Source organism: Homarus americanus, unplaced genomic scaffold, assembly GCF_018991925.1.
Source record: "Homarus americanus isolate GMGI-L3 unplaced genomic scaffold, GMGI_Hamer_2.0 scaffold21010, whole genome shotgun sequence".
Lineage (NCBI taxonomy): Eukaryota > Metazoa > Arthropoda > Malacostraca > Decapoda > Nephropidae > Homarus > Homarus americanus.
In genome coordinates, this window is record NW_024757231.1 from 94,180 (window position 1) to 112,378 (window position 18,199).

The window sequence follows — 18,199 nt, forward strand, 5'->3', positions numbered from 1 at the left end:
GGGACTTTTCTCTCATATTCTAATAAATTTTTAATGTGGAGTTTTCCAGGGACATAAAATCTCTTGTGTGATTTTAATTTAGATTTTTCGATTTTTATTTATTTTTTGTTGTATTTTTCGTTTTAAGAAAGTTTTATTGTTTTATTATAGAGAAAATCCTGTCAATACAAGATCAGTCCAGGTTTTTTTTTTAAGTTTTGTTCTGATTCCAAATAAACTTTTACCAATGTACAATTTTTTTTCTCGGTAAATTTAGAACGATATTCAGGACGACTTCGTTAGGTTAACCTCTCGTTTTTTTTCTCCTTATTTCCTAAAGTGTGATCAGTATTACCACACGTGACCTCTAAAGAGCAGTTCTACGCTCGTTAATTTAATCTGATGACCCAATTTATTTATTTTTTTATATCCCCGATGATAACTTTTTAGTGGCTTGATAATGAGAAATTTTTACCTCAGCGTTGGGTTAGGTTAGGTTAGGTTAGGTTAGGTTAGGTTAGGTTAGGTTAGGTTAGGTTAGGTTAGGTTAGGCTAGGTTAGGTTAGGTTAGGTTAGGTTAGGTTAGGTACCCAGTCTGCGTTTTTTTGTGATGTTTTTACGGCATGGCTGTGTTAGTGTTCGGCCTGCAGTATGTAATGAACCGTATGGATAAATAATTCCCTCGTGTGGAAAAAGTGTGATTAGTCAGTCAGTCAGTCAGTCAACTAATTATTTTCTCCGTCCCTTCCTTTCTCTCCCTCTTTTTCTTTCCCTCCTCCTTCCTCCCCTCTCTCTCCTTCCTCCTTTTTCTCTCTCGTTTCCTTTCTCTTCCTCCTTTCCTTTCTCTTCCTCCTTTCCTTTCTCTTCCTCCCTTCCTTTTCTGTCCCTCCTCATCCCCTTCTCTCTTCTTCCCTTCCCCGCCTATTTCTCCCCTCCCTACTCCCTTTTCCTCCCCTCCCTCTCCTCTCCCTCTCCCCTCAGCTCAGTATTCGCACGACTCTTATTGATTCACCGGCTCGTTTTTCCTTAATCTCACTGATCTCTCTGACTCTTATCTCTCATCAGGGAACATCGTCACCCCCTCCTCCCCTCCCCCCATCACCCCAGGCACCCAGAAGGGTATATTCCATAATTTTTATTTTATTTTATTTTGTCCTTCGTTTTTCTTTTTAAAAATTTTTCTACATTTATTCTCTCTCTCTCTCTCTCTCTCTCTCTCTCTCTCTCTCTCTCTCTCTCTCTCTTCTACGATCATCATTCAGGCCTCCTTCCATTTTTTCCCCCTCATCATCTCTCTCCCTCTCACCTCTCCCTCTCTCACCTCTCCCTATATCTCACTACCTTTCACCTTCACCACTCCATTTCGTCTCCCTTCCTCCCTGCCTCACCTCTCCCCTTTCTCCTCTTTCCCTCCCTCACTCTTTCTCCTCTCACACACACTTTCTCCTCTCCTTCACACGCTTTCCTCACATTTCTCTATCACACCCATTCTCCTCTCTCTCTCTCTCTTCTCCCTCACACCCTGACACTCCCTCTCCCTCTTCTCCTCTCCCCTCCTCTCCCCTAACACCCTCTCCCTCACACCTACTCCCTCCACACTCCCCTCCTCCCCTCCCTCCCTCTTCCCCCTCCCTCTTCTCCCCTCCCCTCTTCCCCCCTCCCTCTTCTCCCCTCTCTCCCCCTCCCTCTCTCCTCCACCCTCTCCTCTCTCCCCACCTCTCCCTCCCTCCCCTCCCCTCTCTCCCTCACCTCTCCCTCCCCTCCCTCCCTCCCCACCTCCTCCTCTTCCCCCCTCCTCTTCTCCCCCTCTCTTCCCCTCCCTCTTCTCCTCCCTCTTCTCCCCCTCTTCTCCCTCTCTCTTCCCCCCTCCCCTCTTCTCCCCTCTCTCCTTCCCCCCTCCCCTCTTCTCCCTCTCTTCCCCCTCCCTCTTCCCCCTCCCCTTCCCCCTCCCTCTTCTCCTCTCTCTTCCCCCCTCTCTCTTCTCCCTCCTCTTCTCCCTCTCTTCCCCCCTCTCTTCCCCCTCCCTCTTCCCCCCTCCCCTCTTCTCCCTCCCTCTTCTCCCTCTCTCTTCCCCCTCCCTCTTCTCCCCTCTCTCTTCCCCTCCCTCTTCTCCTCTCTCCCCCTCCCTCTCTCCCTCCCTCTCTCCCTCTCTCTCCCTCTCTCCCTCACCCTCTCTCCCTCACCCTCTCCCCTCCTCTCTCCCTCCACCCCTCTCCCTCTCTCCCTCACTCTCTCCCTCACACCCTCATTATCAAGGTGTCCCCTCAAGAGCCTCAACCACCTCATTTTCCTTATTTACCCCCCCCATAATTTTTTCCTCCTAGAACTCTATTTTTTCCTCCTATTTTCCCTTCGATTGGTTGTTTTTTCCCTCATATTGTCCCTTCTGTTACTCTATTTTTCCTCTCATCCTACTTGCATATCTCTCAAATCATTTTTCTCTTCTCTTCTCTTCTCTTGTTTCCATCATCATCTTTCCCCGCCTTCTCTTCCTTCCTCCTCTTCTCTCCTCTTTCCTCTCCCCCCTTCCTCCTCTTCTCTCCTCCCCTCTTCCTCCTCCTCTCCTCTCCTCTCCTCTTCCTCTCCCGCGCTGTTATTCTCTCCCTGAACCAAACTTTTTTTTTCCACCAGGTAAGAGACCTTCCTTACACCTCACTAATGAAGCTCAGGTGACTCTTACCTTGTGTAGGGCAGGTGTAGGGGAGGGGGGAGGTGTACACACGATGTACACCATCACCTGTCTGTACACGCACTCACCTGAACTGAGTTACAATAATGGATAGGTAGATAGATAGATAGATAGGTAGGTAGATAGATAGATAGATAGATAGATAGGTAGATAGATAGATAGATAGATAGATAGATAGATGAAGGCAGAGAGAGAGAGAGAGAGACCATGCAGGACATAACAGAAGGTTGGTGTGGTCATTGATCGTTCCTCTCTCTCTCGTCTCAGCCTCGTCAATAATGCACTCTGTCCTGACCACCTCGCCGTGCTCTCCTCCCCCTTTGGCACCTCGTAGTCTCGCCAGCCTATAAGCTTGATATACTTCCGGGGCGAACCATATTTCTCCCCTTCCAGCACCCGTTCACTCGGTTCCAGCACCCGTTCACTCGGTTCCAGCACCCGTTCACTCGGTTCCAGCACCCTTTCACTCGGTTCAGCCCTTTCCATTACCCGTTCACCGGCTTCCAGGAGAGGAAGATGAAACACTCGTGTAAGACAGAATAAGAGTAAAAGTGCTACAGAAATTGCAAAAGTTTTCATGCAAACATTTTTCAAAAAATTCGACGCTACTAGAATTGGCCATTTCCAGCAGTGAAATCTGGAAGGTTAGGGCATTCATGTTATTACCCACTCGCCTGGTGAGGGAGCATAGCGATCAATAGGTCTCTGTGTGTTTTTGTGTATAATCATGAGATCTATGTAATGAAAAATTCTTTAATATTATTACTGTAGAAATAACTTGTCTAAAAAAAAAAATCTAAGGAGTTTTTATGAACCATGGAAAAAAATGGTGTTTATAGACATAGGTGGTGTAAAGATGCTAAGATGGTTCCACTGTGATAGTCTTATGTTGTACGTTTAGCCGTAGTCGTCTTTAAATTACTGTATCTTTACCACCATGGACGAGAGAACGAAACCATTAGTCTCAATACAGTTGTTGTTGGCTGAAAATAAGTCCTGATCAGTATTGGTGCAGATATTATGTTCCGGAGAGCTCGAACGATTGCAAAGGTTCGACATGACACTCTGATGTTTGAGGTGTTCAGTCATCCTATCACACCTGTGCCACCTGTAGTGTTTCGTGAGGATGGTTCAGTGAGGAAGATCGCTAAAGAAGAGTTAAGGTACAGTCCCCTTCACTTGTGCGTTTACAGGGGCTCGTCAGGTTTTGTGCAGTGTGGCAGCGTTGTGTTTGTTTACATTGGACAGTAGGAAACTCACAATAGTAAACATACTGTGGAATTAAGTTAAAGCAATATTAAAACAAATATCTCGAAGAAAATCAGTGGAATGTTTATATGACGAGCCCCTGTAAACGCACTAGTGAAGGGGACTGTACATATTAAAGAAAACCGTTTCCCCCAATATGGAGTACACACCAGCGACTACTGTTCACGGTGTGTATAATAGCTGGATTCCATTCCCTGACACTGCCGTTGTGGATGTGTTTGACCGAAATAACCATTAATATTGGGTGGAGGGGAAGGAAAGGAGAAGACTCGTGGCTGTCAGTGGAGCACGATCCTATCAGACGCTTGCAGGACGTCAGGTTCCGCCCTGGCAGAAATTCATGACATTCTCAGCCAGCAAAACAGCACACACTGACTTGTGTAAATATATACGTGAACATGCCCCAGGTGCCTCTGAACTTATGTCTCATCCAATGAAAATATTTTACCTGGCTGGAGAGTTTTCCATTGGAGAAGTCAATGTCTGTGTTTTCTTGTCAGGGAGTGGAACCAAGACACGATCTTCACTCACCGCAAGAGGAATCGGATACCGTAATGATATTCCACACTGTGCAGGCAGACAGAATTTCAAGAACAAAACATACGCACAATAAAGATCTTCTGATACGGACGTGTTTGTTTTAGCTAGACACCACTTTAAAAAAATGAAAAACACGAGCCAATTTTATATGGAAATAAGAGAAAAACAACAACAAGATCCACCAATCATTGAAGATGTGTTCCCCTGTTTGTGGTTATCATAGGCCACTTACTTGTCTCTGTCTTGATTCGTGTTTCCTCGCTACCGACAGATCAAAGTCCTCGCGTCGTTGGTCATAGGATATAAGAAGGCTCCCAATAGCGTACAGTATATAGCTTGACGACTGTTTGTGTCTTCATCTGTGTCTTGTAGAGATGGTGTATTGGAAAAGATCTTTAGGGTTATATAATAGCGAAACGAATACTATCAATACCTGGCTCTCAGTACCTGGCTTTCAATACCTGGCTCTCAGTACCTGGCTCTCAGTACCTGGCTCTCAATACCTGGCTCTCAGTATCTGGTTCTCAATACCTGGCTCTCAGTACCTGGCTCTCAGTACCTGGCTCAGAGAAATGTTACGTCACACCTGTTGCTGTTGTGAATGGTTGAGCTACAGTATCTCTCCTTTACTCATCTCCTCCCCTCCCTTGTCCTTCCCTCCCTTCCCGTCTCTTCCTCCTCCCTTCCCGTCCCTCCCTCCTCCTTGCCGTCCCTTCCTCCTCCGTTCACGTTCCTTCCTCCTCCGTTCCCGTCCCTTCCTCCCTCCTCTCCTCGCTCTCACCTTCCCTCCTCAGGTACTCACGTAACACCCTCTCCCCTCCGTGACCTTCTCAAAACCAGAGTAAAACTTTCAGGTAGTTTCTTCAAGGATGTTTTTTTTCGTGTGTGTGTGTGTGTGTGTGTGTGTGTGTGTGTCGGCAGGAGTGCCTTGGTGCCCTACTTCTCCTCCTCTTCCTCCTCCTCCTGCTCCCTGAGGATACTCCACTTCTTCTCCCTCCTTCTCCTCTTCCTCCTTTTTGTCTCCTCCTGTTTCTCCTCTTTCTCCTTTTCTCCTTCCCCCCCTCCCCTGGGATACTCTACACCTCCCCTCCTTCCCTCTCCCCCTCCTCTCCTCCCCTGGGACTTCCTACCCCACAGAAGCACCACCCTGACGTAACCCCTCCCCTGGGATAACCTGTATACCCCTAGCAGCGTCTCACATTGTTCATCTATCCTGAAGGGAGACTCGTGACCAGACTTGGTAAATAACTCTTTTGTTAAGTTTTGACGAGTTTTCTCATCTCAACCCAATGTATGGAAGGCCTTACCCTGCACATCAGGAGTTCACGGGTCTCTTGTTTACCGTGTCGTTCCTCTCTGATAGTGACGTGTATTATGTGACCTGCCTCTATGTAATTTGTCTTCTGTGGTATAGTGTTGTATAGTGTTAATTACATCACTGTTAAGTTATATTGATCTGTGTGTTGTTATTAACGTCATTATCATCACATAGTATAAGAAGGGTACAATAAACCTCGAAATACATGTTCTTCACGTAGGTATGTATATGTATACTAAGATAAAATTATATATATAGTGATAAACAATACTCACTCTCTCACCTTCTCACTTCCTCCTCACCTTCTCCCCCTCACCTTCTCCCCCTCACCTTCTCACCTTCTCCCCTCACCTTTTCACCTTCTCACCTCCTCCTTCCCACCTTCTCCCCCCACCTTCTCACTCTCACTCTCTCACCTTCTCACTTCCTCCCCCTCACCTTCTCCACTTCCTCCCCCTCACCTTCTTCACCTCACCTCACCTCACTTCCTCACCTCATATATTTCAACATTTTACTTGACAAAGAACTTGACCTTCGGGACGGTCAAACGCACCAGCATCTTCCTCTTACCTGACACTCTCCCTCTTACCTGACACTCTCCCTCTTACCTGACACTCTCCCTCTTACCCCAACACTCCCTCTTACCTTCCTCCTCTTACAACCTCTCCCTCTTACCCCAACCTCTCCCTCTTACACAACCTCTCCCTCTTACCTGACCACTCTCCCTCTTACACAACCTCTCCCTCTTACCCACACCTCTCCCTCTTACCTGACCTCCCCGTTTCCCACTCCGTCTTACCTGACCTCTCCCTCTTACCTGACACTCTCCGTCTTACCTGACGCTCCCCGTTTCTAGCCTCCGTCTTACAAACTCTCCCTCTTTCCTGACACACTCCCTCACTGACCTCTCCTCGTACCTGACCTCTCCCTCTTACCTGACCTCTCCCTCTTACCTGACCTCTCCTCTTACACACCCTCCCTCACTGCACCTCCTCTTTCTTACTCCTCTTACACCCCCCTCTTACACACACTCCCTCATACCTGACACTCTCCCCCTCCATACCCGACACTCTCCCTCTTTACACCTCCCTCTTACCCGACACACCCCCTCTTCCTGACCTCCCCTCTCTACCTGACTCTCCCTCATACCCGACCTCTCCCTCTTACCTGGCCTCCCTCTTACCTGACCTCCTCTTACCTGACACACCTCGTACCTGACCTCCCTCTTACCTGACCTCTCCCTCTTACCTGACACTCCCCTCCCACCACACCTCCCTCTTACCCGACACTTTCCTCACTACCTGACCTCCTCTTACCTGACCTCCCTCTTCCTGCCACACCCCCCTCTTACCTGACACACTCCCTCATACCTGACCTCTCCCTCATACCCGGCACTCTCCCTCTTCACCTCCTCCCTCTTACCTACCCCCCTCTTACCTGACACACTCCCTCATACCTGACCTCTCCCCTCCTTGCAACCTCTCCCTCTTACCCGACCTCCCTCTTACCTGACCTCCTCTTACAGACACCCCTCGTACTGACCTCTCCTCTTACCTGCCTCCTCTTACCTGACCCCCCCTCTTACCTGACACTCCTCTTACCTGACACACTCCCTCATACCTGACACTCTCCCTCTTACCTGACACACTCCCTCATACCTGACACCAGTGTTATGTTTGACTGGCAGCTTAAGCCTTTCCAATAGTTTTTCTTCATGAGTTTCGACCAAGTTTTGGAATTTTAAGGAAATGTTGTTTTCCTGTTGTTTCTCATCGCCTCAGTGTGTCGCAGCGCTGAGAAAGTGATGGCCGGAATCCTAAAACTACTTATATTTTTATTTTTCAGTCCTTAAAATAATGTAAAAGTTTATATATTTTGTATTTTTTAACTTTAATGACTTATGTACTAATTTGTTTGTGTGAGATGATAATATTTAAAAGATAAAACAGATGAGACGAGGAATGGTTAACGTAGGGGCGTCCTGTTAATGGTCTTATCATGTGTGTGTGTGTGTGTGTGTGTGTGTGTGTGTGTGTGTAAATTTTTGGAACCTTTGTGATAAGTTGTCTTGATAAAAAATATAATGGGTAAATATTTAGTTACAAGTATTAATAAAAGTTATTATGAGTTAACTTCAAATATTTGATTCTCCTTCACACACACGTGTATATTTTCAGCCTTGGCTGCATGCTCTTCAATAAACCGTTAATTAATTATTATTATTATTATTATTATTTCACACACACACACACACACACACACACACACACACACACACACACACACACCTTTTTATCCACATAGGTTTTAGTTCTGTTCAAATATTCCTTGAAAAACATGTCGGATTTTTAACACAAAAGAAAAAGGTTTGGCAGTAAAAGATATTATCACAGAGTCAGGAGCGGTCTTGACGGGGAGATCTTGAGAACGGTCAAATGGGTGAAGGACGAGTGTGGAGGACAGGTGTGAGGACTAGTGAGACAATTGTATTAAAATGTGGATCAAAATGAAAAAAAAATCGCCTCTTTTATTTTTCGTACAAGTGAGGATTGCCATTTTTTTGCCGAAAACTTTTTTCATTAGTCCTAAAGAAGTGTTGTTTTTTTCCTTGTTTTTACCAGATAAATAAACTATATTTTATATTTTTTTGTCATTCTGATAAAGCGATTTGGGGAGAATGACGATTATTATTGTTATTATTATTTCTGGCATGGGGAAAGACACGAAGAGGAGGAGGAAAAGAATGGACTGGGTAGGTGAGAGGGAGAAAATGGATGAGAGAAGGATGGATGAGAACAGGGAGAGGGAGAGGTGAGATACATGAACCAACTACAAACCCAAAGGAAATCCAGTAATCAGTGTTTTTATTTCATAGCAAAGGTATTCAATCCTCTTAAACCTACAGTCAATTCTATTAAGACCTGTAAATCGTCTGTAAATCCTCCTTATGACATTGAAACAGGTGAGTCAGTTTTGTTTCACTTCCTTGGCTTACTACAGTCTGACGTACCGTAAAGGAAAGTTCATTAATATGCAAATTACCCCAGCAAATTTCCACTCGTCTTTTTAAAGGGAATAATTATCATGTCATTTGTAAAAACAACCTCATTAAGGCTAACCCACTCATTAATAAGACTAATCCACTAATCCATCATTATCATCATCATCATCATCATCATCATCTCATCATCATCACCATCATCACCATCATCACCCCACCATATCCACCACCACCACCACCCACCATCATCATCATCACCCACCACCATCATCACCACCATCATCATCATCATCATCACCATCATCCACCACCACCACCATCATCACCACCACCACCATCATCATCATCACCACCATCATCACCATCATCATCACCACCATCACCATCATCACCCACCATCACCATCATCATCATCATCTTTAAAACTCATTACAAAGCCTTAAGCAGCTATTATGAGTCTCTCCATGGTTCTGATTATCTAAACCCTCAATTTTTCCTTTGTCTTGGCTGTTTAATGACTCCTGTAAGGTTCATTAGTCTGGGATATCGATGAGGGTTGGTGGGGGAGTGAAGAATGTTATACCACAGGCGAGATGAAAGGATAGGGGTGGGAGGTAGAGAAGACAGTGTATACATATAGGTTGAAGTGATGATGAGTGTTGGTATGATTGGTTCTCTCTCTCTCTCTCTCTCTCCTCTCTCTCTCTCTCTCACAGGACCTCCTCCCTTCTCTCTCCTCCTCACCACTTCTATCCTCATCTTCCTTGATTGACTTCACCTGATCTCACTTCACCATCACCCCTCCTCCTTTTCCTCCCTTAGCTCACCCTTTCCGTCCCTTCACCCACACCCCTCCGTCCCTTACCCACCCCTCCCTCCCCTATTACTAGACATTTCTCCTCTCATCGTTTTACCACTCCTCTCCACTCACCTGACCTTAACCCTCCACCTCACCTCCCTCTCACCTCCCTCCCTCTCCTCCACCTCCCTCTCCTCCACCTCCACCTCACCCCCTCCTCCCCTCTCCTCCACCTCTCCACCTCCTCACCTCCCCTCCTCTCCTCCTCACCCCTATCTTACCTCACCTCTCCTCCACCTCCCCTCCCCTCCCTCCTCTCCTCCCACCTCCCCTCTCCTCCCTCTCCTCACCTCCCCTCTCCTCACCTCCCCTCTCCTCCACCTCCCCTCCTCCCACCTCAACCTCCCTCTCCTCCCTCACCTCCCCACCCTAGTTCCCTCATGCCACCTCAAAACTCTTAATTACCTGAGTTATTACCATTGATACCACTCAGTTTGTGTCCACTTCAGCCGTTGGTTCTGTTGTACCGTTGGTTCCTGTTGTACCGTTGGTTCCTGTGAGCCGTTGGTCCTGTTGAGCTGTTGGTCCCTGTTGAGCTGCTTTCTGTTGAGCCGTTGGTCCCTCTTAAGCCGTTGTTCCTGTTAAGCCGTTGGTTCCTGTTGTACCGTTGGTTCCTGTTGTACCGTTGGTTCTTGTTGTACCGTTGTTCTTGCTGAGCCGTTGGTTCCTGTTGAGCCGTTGGTTCCTGCTGAGCCGTTGGTCCCTGTTGAGCCGTTGGTTGCGCTCGAGCCATTAATAAGATTTGCAAGTTAAGATTAATCCGTTTTTGGGTCAGAGAGAGAGAGAGAGAGAGAGAGAGAGAGTAAACGTTTAAACAAACCACTGCCAGTCATCACGCACACACACACACACACACACACACACACACACACGACCTTCTTCCGTCTCTCCTGCTTCAACCACACAACATTTGAAGGGACACATTAAGTCTTAAATGGCCCCACGAAGTATCAGGTTTCTCGCCCTAATGGGTTGGCGGTGACCGGAGAGGATCACATTGTCTCGCCTTGGAGTGTCACCCAAGAGGAGGAGGAGGAGGAGGAGGGGGGGTTATATTGCAGAGGTTCCTGGATAAATATGACGAAAATAATGGTGTTTACCCTCATGATATAATACAAATATGGCGGAGTTTGTGTTATTATAGCAAAGGAATGACGATGTTAGAGCTGCAGTGGCTGAGTGGATACGGTATTCGTTCTCTGTCTTTAAGGTCCCTGGTTTACTCTTAGGGTACGAATGAGAGTACCTGGTGATAGAGTTGTAGTGAAGATGGCCAGAGTGGGTCCATCCTGGTGTGCTGAGGGATAAGTCTGTTATATGTGTTAATATATAATGTTTTAGGGGGGAGTTAGGTTTACAGGTCCGACCGTCACTGTTAAGCACATGGGACTGACTCACTCACTCCTCTCTCTGTGCATGACGGATGGGTGTATGTATGTGTGTGGGGGGCGGGGTGGGTGGGTGGGTGGGGAGGTGCTTATGTGTGTGTGTGTGTGTGAGTGGTGTGTTTGGGAGAGGTGTTTGTGTGTGATTTAGGTGTGTAAAAAACAAAAACAAATTCGGGCCTGTCCGGGAGTTGAACCCGGGACCTCTCGCACCCTAAGCGAGAATCATACCACTAGACCAACAGGCCGCTGACTAAAGTAAACACATGGAGGTAATTATATATAGATAGAATATAGATAAGTTCCCTGTCTTAAGGTAATGTGACGTGACCAGATCCTTGCTTGTTGTGTTATGTGTCTTTATGTGTTGTATCCTTACCTGTATCACTTCCTTACCTGTATCACCACCTTACCTGTATCACCACCTTACCTGTATCACCTCCTTACCTGTATCACCACCTTACCTGTATCACCACCTTACCTGTATCCCACCTTACCTGTATCACCACCTTACCTGTATCACCCACCTTACCTGTATCACCACCTTACCTGTATCACCTCCTTACCTGTATCACCACCTTACCTGTATCACCCCCTTACCTGTATCACCTCCTTACCTGTATACCACCTTACCTGTATCACCACCTTACCTGTATCACCACCTTACCTGTATCACCTCCTTACCTGTATCACCACCTTACCTGTATCACCACATTACCTGTATCACCACATTACCTGTATCACCTCCTTGTCACAGCATTTAGGTTAGGTTAGGTTAGGCTAAGTTAGGTTAGCTTAGGTTATTTAAGACTTACAGTAATGTGTCCCTTCAAATGTTGTGTGGTTGAAGGAGGAGATGGAAAGAGTGGTGTGTGTGTGTGTGTGTGTGTGTGTGTGTGATGAGACTGGCAGTGGTTTGGTTTTAAAACGTTTATCTCTCTCTCTCTCTCTCTCTCTCTCTCTCTCTCTCTCTCTCTCTCTCTCTCTCTCTCTCTCTCTCTCTCTGGTGAATACCTCTTAAGTATTACCCTGGTGAGAATATTGGCTGCGTGGTGTTTACCTTGTCGAGGTAGATTGAAGAGAAACTGATAAATATTGACTTTAACATCATCCCCCCCCCCTTTTCCCCTTCGTCTCTCAATACTGATGATAAATTTTCACACTTTCGTCTACTCACTGAGGACACTTTAAGACTTTGTGGAGGAGGAGAGATGGGAGGTGGAGTGGTGGAGGAGGAGGAGGTAGAGGAGGTGGGAGTGGAGGCAGGAGGACGGCAGCAGTGGTGAGGAAGGCAGCAGGAGGAAGAGATGGAAGGAAGGAAGAGTTAGTGGTGTTTTGATCTATAAGACAACCTGGGTATTCTATTATTTTCTTCTTTATTATTATTATTTTTTTTGAGAGTGTAAAATCTTTCCTTGTCTATGTTCCAACAATGGAGGGGTGGGGGGAGGTGAGGAGAAGTGTTATGGTTGTCTCGTGTCTGTAACCGTCATTTTGTTATGATCTTTGACTTGTGTTATGTTCTTGTTTAACCTTTTTTTAATATTTACTTTTCTGTTATTGGAAGCTAATGGTGAGTCTACAAACACCATGATATTTTTTGGTTGTTTTGGTTATAATTAAATATCTGTATGAAAACAAATTCTTATTTAGATTTTAAGTTTTGTGTTGTAAATTACAAGGAAAGGAAATGTACTTATTGGTCAAGTACTCCTAGTAGGTTAGGTTGGATACTAGCGAGGTGTATAGTTTGCTGCTGAAGCCGGGGCTCTCAGGGTGACCATGTGTGTAAGATAAACACTGTACACGTATAGACTTTTGGGAAGAACAGTAACTGAAGGTCGCTCTGTTTGTTTAGGTTAAGAGATGTGTTTGTGTATGACTGAGTGTAAGTATCCTCTGTACTGTATTCATTTGTGTTGCAGGTTAGATACTGAGGTGTGAGGGCGGTGTAGCTGCTGAGTTCACGCTGGACACCTCACTCCACACGCCCAGTCTGGTGATGTGGGTGTTATCCCAGGCTGGCGGGCCCATGTGGCGAGGTGGGTGTGTGGGCGTGGTTGAGGGCGCGTGATGGTGACACCGCTGAGCCGTACGTATTGGACAGCCAGCACTGAGAACCTGTTGGGGCCGCCCACGGACGACACGCCCACGCCCATCATTGCACTCATCACAATGGGCGAGAGCGCCGACAGCGGTGACAGTGTCATGTTTTCGTACATTCCTTCCTCAGCACTTGTCTCCCTCAACCAGCGGTGTGTCTCAGGGGCAGCTGATGACGTTGGCGCCACCCGCTCCGTCCCGGACATAGAGTTACACGCGCGGGAGAGTAGCACCGCGAATATCGCGGGTACCGCCTCCTGCGCGCCACCGAAGTGCGGTGTTTCCTCTCCTGCCGCGGGCGCCGTCCCGCGAGGCTCGGTGCAGGGCGGGATAAGCGAGGTGGTGGTGGTGGCGCCCACGCTCTACAGGGACCGTATCATCCGGCAACACTCACAGCCGGAGACCTGCCTCCCGCCACCACCCCAAGCCCTCCGCCTCCCTCCGCTACCTTCCGCCAGAGTCCTGCGGCACCCACGCCACTGCTGAAGGCATCGCTACCATTGCTGCTGACACTCTCCGCATCAATGGCGCTCTCAGCTCCTTCAAACAGGTAGGTCACCAGCACTAACATGTATCACTCCTGTATAAAACATGTCCCTCTTAGTGAGGTTCTTTATTACCTGTAGTATTGATGGGTAAAACTGTACCTGCTCGCGCACCTAGACTCAATGATTTAGACCGCACAGAAGAACAGTTATTGGTTTACCCGAGTAAGAATCAATCACCAGCAGTTGTAATTTAAACAGTTTAGTTCCGTGGATTACTAACAACAATTCTAGGCACCTCAGTAAAAACAGGTAAAACCCAACTTATTCCAGCTACCATCACTAAACTCAAGTATCAGTTATTCAGAGACCGTCAGTTAGCTAAGGTAAAGTAAGCTTTGATTTGGCTTTACTTAGTTCACATTTTTAAACCCGGCTCAACCTCGCAAGTCTGACCTCACCTTTTGAAGAACAACAACTTGCATAGAAGAACTCAGGGCGTTGTGTTTATTATGTGTTTAGGTAACAAGAATGTTTAAAATACAGTACAGAATAAAATAAACTGACTACAGGAATAAGAGGAGGTGGACGTATGATAACCACGAGAAAAAAAAAGACGATGAAAACAAGGGATAAATATGGGTGTAATTTCGAGTTAAGAAACATGTTTTTAATAAATGTCTAAGAATAGCTCAGTTAACAATGAATTAATTCTCATTGGTTTATATATTGACTTTGTTGAAATAGTTTAACGATAGAATATACGACAGTGTGTGACATAGTGTAAGTTCGGGTATTAAATAAATTTCAGTAGTTTACCATTAACAATTTTGGTCTCGTTTTCTCTGTTAGTGTCTCTCGTATTTAGAGAAAATGGATTTAACGTGGGACTTAAAGGGAGCGTTTCTCTCTCTTTGTTTCTTTCTCTCTCTGGTACTTGAGTAAACATTTGCGGATTAGTTTAAATATCGGTAATAAAACCATTTTTAAGCATATTTAAGAGTCTTCCCCGTAAACCAACCTGGTCATTACGTTCTCACATCATCAGACACAAAGACCATCCAACACATGAACGGTGAACGAACAGACCTCTTAAGAGACCCTGTAATAGGGAACGGTATCGAGGAGGAGGGAGAGATCACACTATCGTTAAATCAGTGGGAGTTATGTAGGGGCGCCCCCTCCTTGGTCCTACACCATTTGGTCCTACCTTGGTCCTACCCCCTTGGTCCCCCCCTTGGTCCCTACCCCTTGGTCCTACCTTGGTCCTACCCCCTTGGTCCTACCCCCCTTGGTCCTACCTTGGTCCCACCCCTTGGTCCTACCCCTTGGTCCTACCCCTTGGTCCTACCTTGGTTCTACCCCATGGTCCCTACCCCTTGATCCAACCCCTTGGTCCTACCCCTTGGTCCTACCCCTTGGTCCTTTGGTCCTCCCTTGGTCCTACCCCCTTGGTCCCTACCCCCCTTGGTCCCTACCCCTTGGTCCCCACCCCCCCTTGGTCCTCCCCCCTTGGTCCCTACCCCCTTGGTCCTACCTTGGTCCTACCCCTTGGTCCTCCCTTGGTCCCTACCCCCCTTGGTCCCTACCTTGGTCCCTACCCCCTTGTTCCTCACCCCTTGGTCCTCCCCTTGGTCCCTACCCCCTTGGTCCTACCCCTTGGTCCTCCCTTGGTCCCTGCCTTGGTCCTCCTTGGTCCCTACCCCCCTTGGTCCTACCCCCTTGGTCCTACCCCTTGGTCCTACCCCCTTGGTCCCTACCCCTTGGTCCTACCCCTTGGTCCTACCTTACCCCTTGGTCCCTACCCCTTGGTCCTACCCCTTGGTCCCCTTGGTCCTACCCCTTGGTCCCCCCTTGGTCCCTACCCCCCTTGGTCCCTCACCCCCTTGGTCCCTACCCCCCTTGGTCCTACCCCCTTGGTCTGACCCCTTGGTCCCTGCCCCTTGGTCCTACCCCTTGGTCCCTACCCCTTGGTCCCCTTAGTTCCTCCCCTGGTCCCTCCCCTTGGTCCCTCCCTTGGTCCTACCCCCCTGGTCCCCCCCCTTGGTCCCTACCCCCTTGGTCCCTCAGACCCTACCCCCCTTGGTCCTCACCCCTTGGTCCTCCCCCTTGGTCCCTCACCCCCTTGGTCCTCACCCCTTGGTCCCTACCCCCTTGGTCCCTACCCCCTTGGTCCCTGCCCCCTTGGTCCCACCCCCATTCCCTACCCCTTGGTCCCACCCCCTTGGTCCCTCCTTGGTCCTACCCCTTGGTCCCTCCCTTGGGTTACCCCTCCCGGTCCCTACCCCCCTTGGTCCCTACCCCCCTTGGTCCCTACCCCCCTTGGTCTCCCCTTGGTCCTACCCCCTTGGTCCCTACCCCCTTGGTCCACCACCCCCTTGGTCCTACCCCTTGGTCCTACCCCCCCTTGGTCCCTACCCCTTGATTCCTACCCCCTTGGTTCCTACCCCCTTGGTCCCTACCCCCCTTGGTCCCACCCTTGGTCCCTACCCCCTTGGTCCCTCCCTTGGTCCCTACCCCCTTGGTCCCTACCCCTTGGTCCTGCCCTTGTTCCCCCCTTGGTCCCTACCCCTTGGTCCTACCCCTTCCCTCCCCGGTCCCTACCTTGGTCCTCCACCCCTTGGTCCTACCCCCTGGTCCCTACCCCCTTGGTCCTACCCCCCTTGGTCCTACCCCTTTGGTCCTACCCCCTTGGTCCTACACCCTTGGTCCTACCTAAAGGATATTTGGTGGTTAAGCGGTGAGGCTACGTAGACTGAGAGAGACATTGTTGTTTTTCTGAATATATTTGTAGCCAATATTGTTTACTTGTTTTTGTTTACGTATTGTTGTTTACTTGTTATTGTTGTTTACTTGTTATTGTTGTTTACTTGTTATTGTTGTTTACTTGTTATTGTTGTTTACTTATTATTATTGTTTACTTGTTATTGTTGTTTACTTATTATTATTGTTTACTTGTTATTGTTGTTTACTTGTTATTGTTGTTTACTTATTATTGTTGTTTATTTGTTATGATTTTTGTTTACTTGTTGTTGTTTTCATATTGTTGTTTATGTATTCATGAGTTCGAATAATTTACGTTATATGAGACGATGCGAAGGTACAAACGAAGGAATCCAATTATAATGACTATAATCATCATCATCATCATCATCATCATCATCATCATCATCATCATCATCATCATCATCATCCTGTATCACCCTAAAGTTAACCACAAAACTAATTTTAAAAAAATGGCATGAGAAAGTTTACAAAGGCACAGTCATAGTTTTAGTATTAAATAATTCAGCATAAAATATCATAGGAAATGGAGAGAAAATAAAGTGTCATTTAAAGGATGATTTTCTGGGTAAAGGACTTTTGTGAGAAGCTTAAAATGGTCACCTTCTCTTCTCCCTCGCCTCTCCCTTTCATCCGGCCTTTATATATATCGAAATTTAGTACGTATTAATGCTCTATAATTAATGCCCTATAATTGAAATAGTAGTAATAATATAATGCTTTTGTGACCATTATTACAAAGACTTCTGGCCTACCTAACACCCGGGGTAGTGATGCGGTCCAGGAAAGTCTACGGAAACCTCCAGCCGTGTTTCACTATCTCGCGCACACGCTCTCGCACGTTGTTTTTTTTTTTTATGGACATTAGCCCTCCCGGGCACAGGTCATTTTTGATGACCCACATCAAGGCCTGGGGGGCGAAAATATAATATAATAATAATAATAATTATGATGATGGTGATAATGGTAATAATAATAATAATAATAATAATAGTAATAAAATTAATATAAATATATTAAATAAATAATAATTATAATCTAAGAAAATAATAATAATAATAATAATAATAATAATAATAATAATAAAATTAATAACAATTATAATAAAAGAAATATTATAATAAAATTTTTAAAAAATTATAAATAATAATAATAATAATAATAATAATAATAATAATAATAATAGTAATAATAATAATACCCCTGTAATAATAAAGAGCCATAAATAAATAAAAAAAATAAAAATATCAACAGTGAGAAATGATATATGTATGTTGTGTTGTCAAGAGTAAGAGAAACAATTGAGACCCTGCAATTGTGTGTAAATGAGGCAGAAAGTCAGATCAGCAACCCGGGACTTGGTCAGAATTTTTGTGATGCCATATAGCAGCAGGGTCCACCATCAGACAAAACATTATGCTTCTAATATCTTCCCAGGCGGTAGTACCTCCCTGTTTGATAGCTGCCTACTACCTACTGTACGTACAATACACACACACACACACACACACACACACACACACACACACCTTTAAAATTAAATAAACTAAAATATGTATAATATAACTCTGAATAATGTTATGCATGAATATTACATTTTTTTTTTACATTACATATTATTCTGTATTCCGTCAACCACCGATCAGTGCCTATGAGTCACCAAGATGCACAGAACAGACTTAACCCACTAACTACTAACACATAACACAATAACTTAAGACGACACACAATACCTTAAGAAAATACCTTTACTGATGGTACTCCGAGTGACGCCCTGGTTGTAGCTC

At 46.2% G+C, this 18,199-nt stretch overlaps 1 non-coding gene and 1 pseudogene across 1 annotated transcript; one reads left to right on the forward strand and one right to left on the reverse strand.

The window, feature by feature from the left end:
- Window positions 1–11,216: 11,216 nt before the first annotated feature.
- Window positions 11,217–11,288, reverse strand: Trnap-agg. Its single transcript has one exon. It is a non-coding gene; the product is annotated as a tRNA-Pro (tRNA).
- A 1,683-nt stretch (window positions 11,289–12,971) lies between these two features.
- The window catches only part of LOC121857411, a 42,053-nt pseudogene continuing 36,825 nt past the window's right edge, over window positions 12,972–18,199 (forward strand).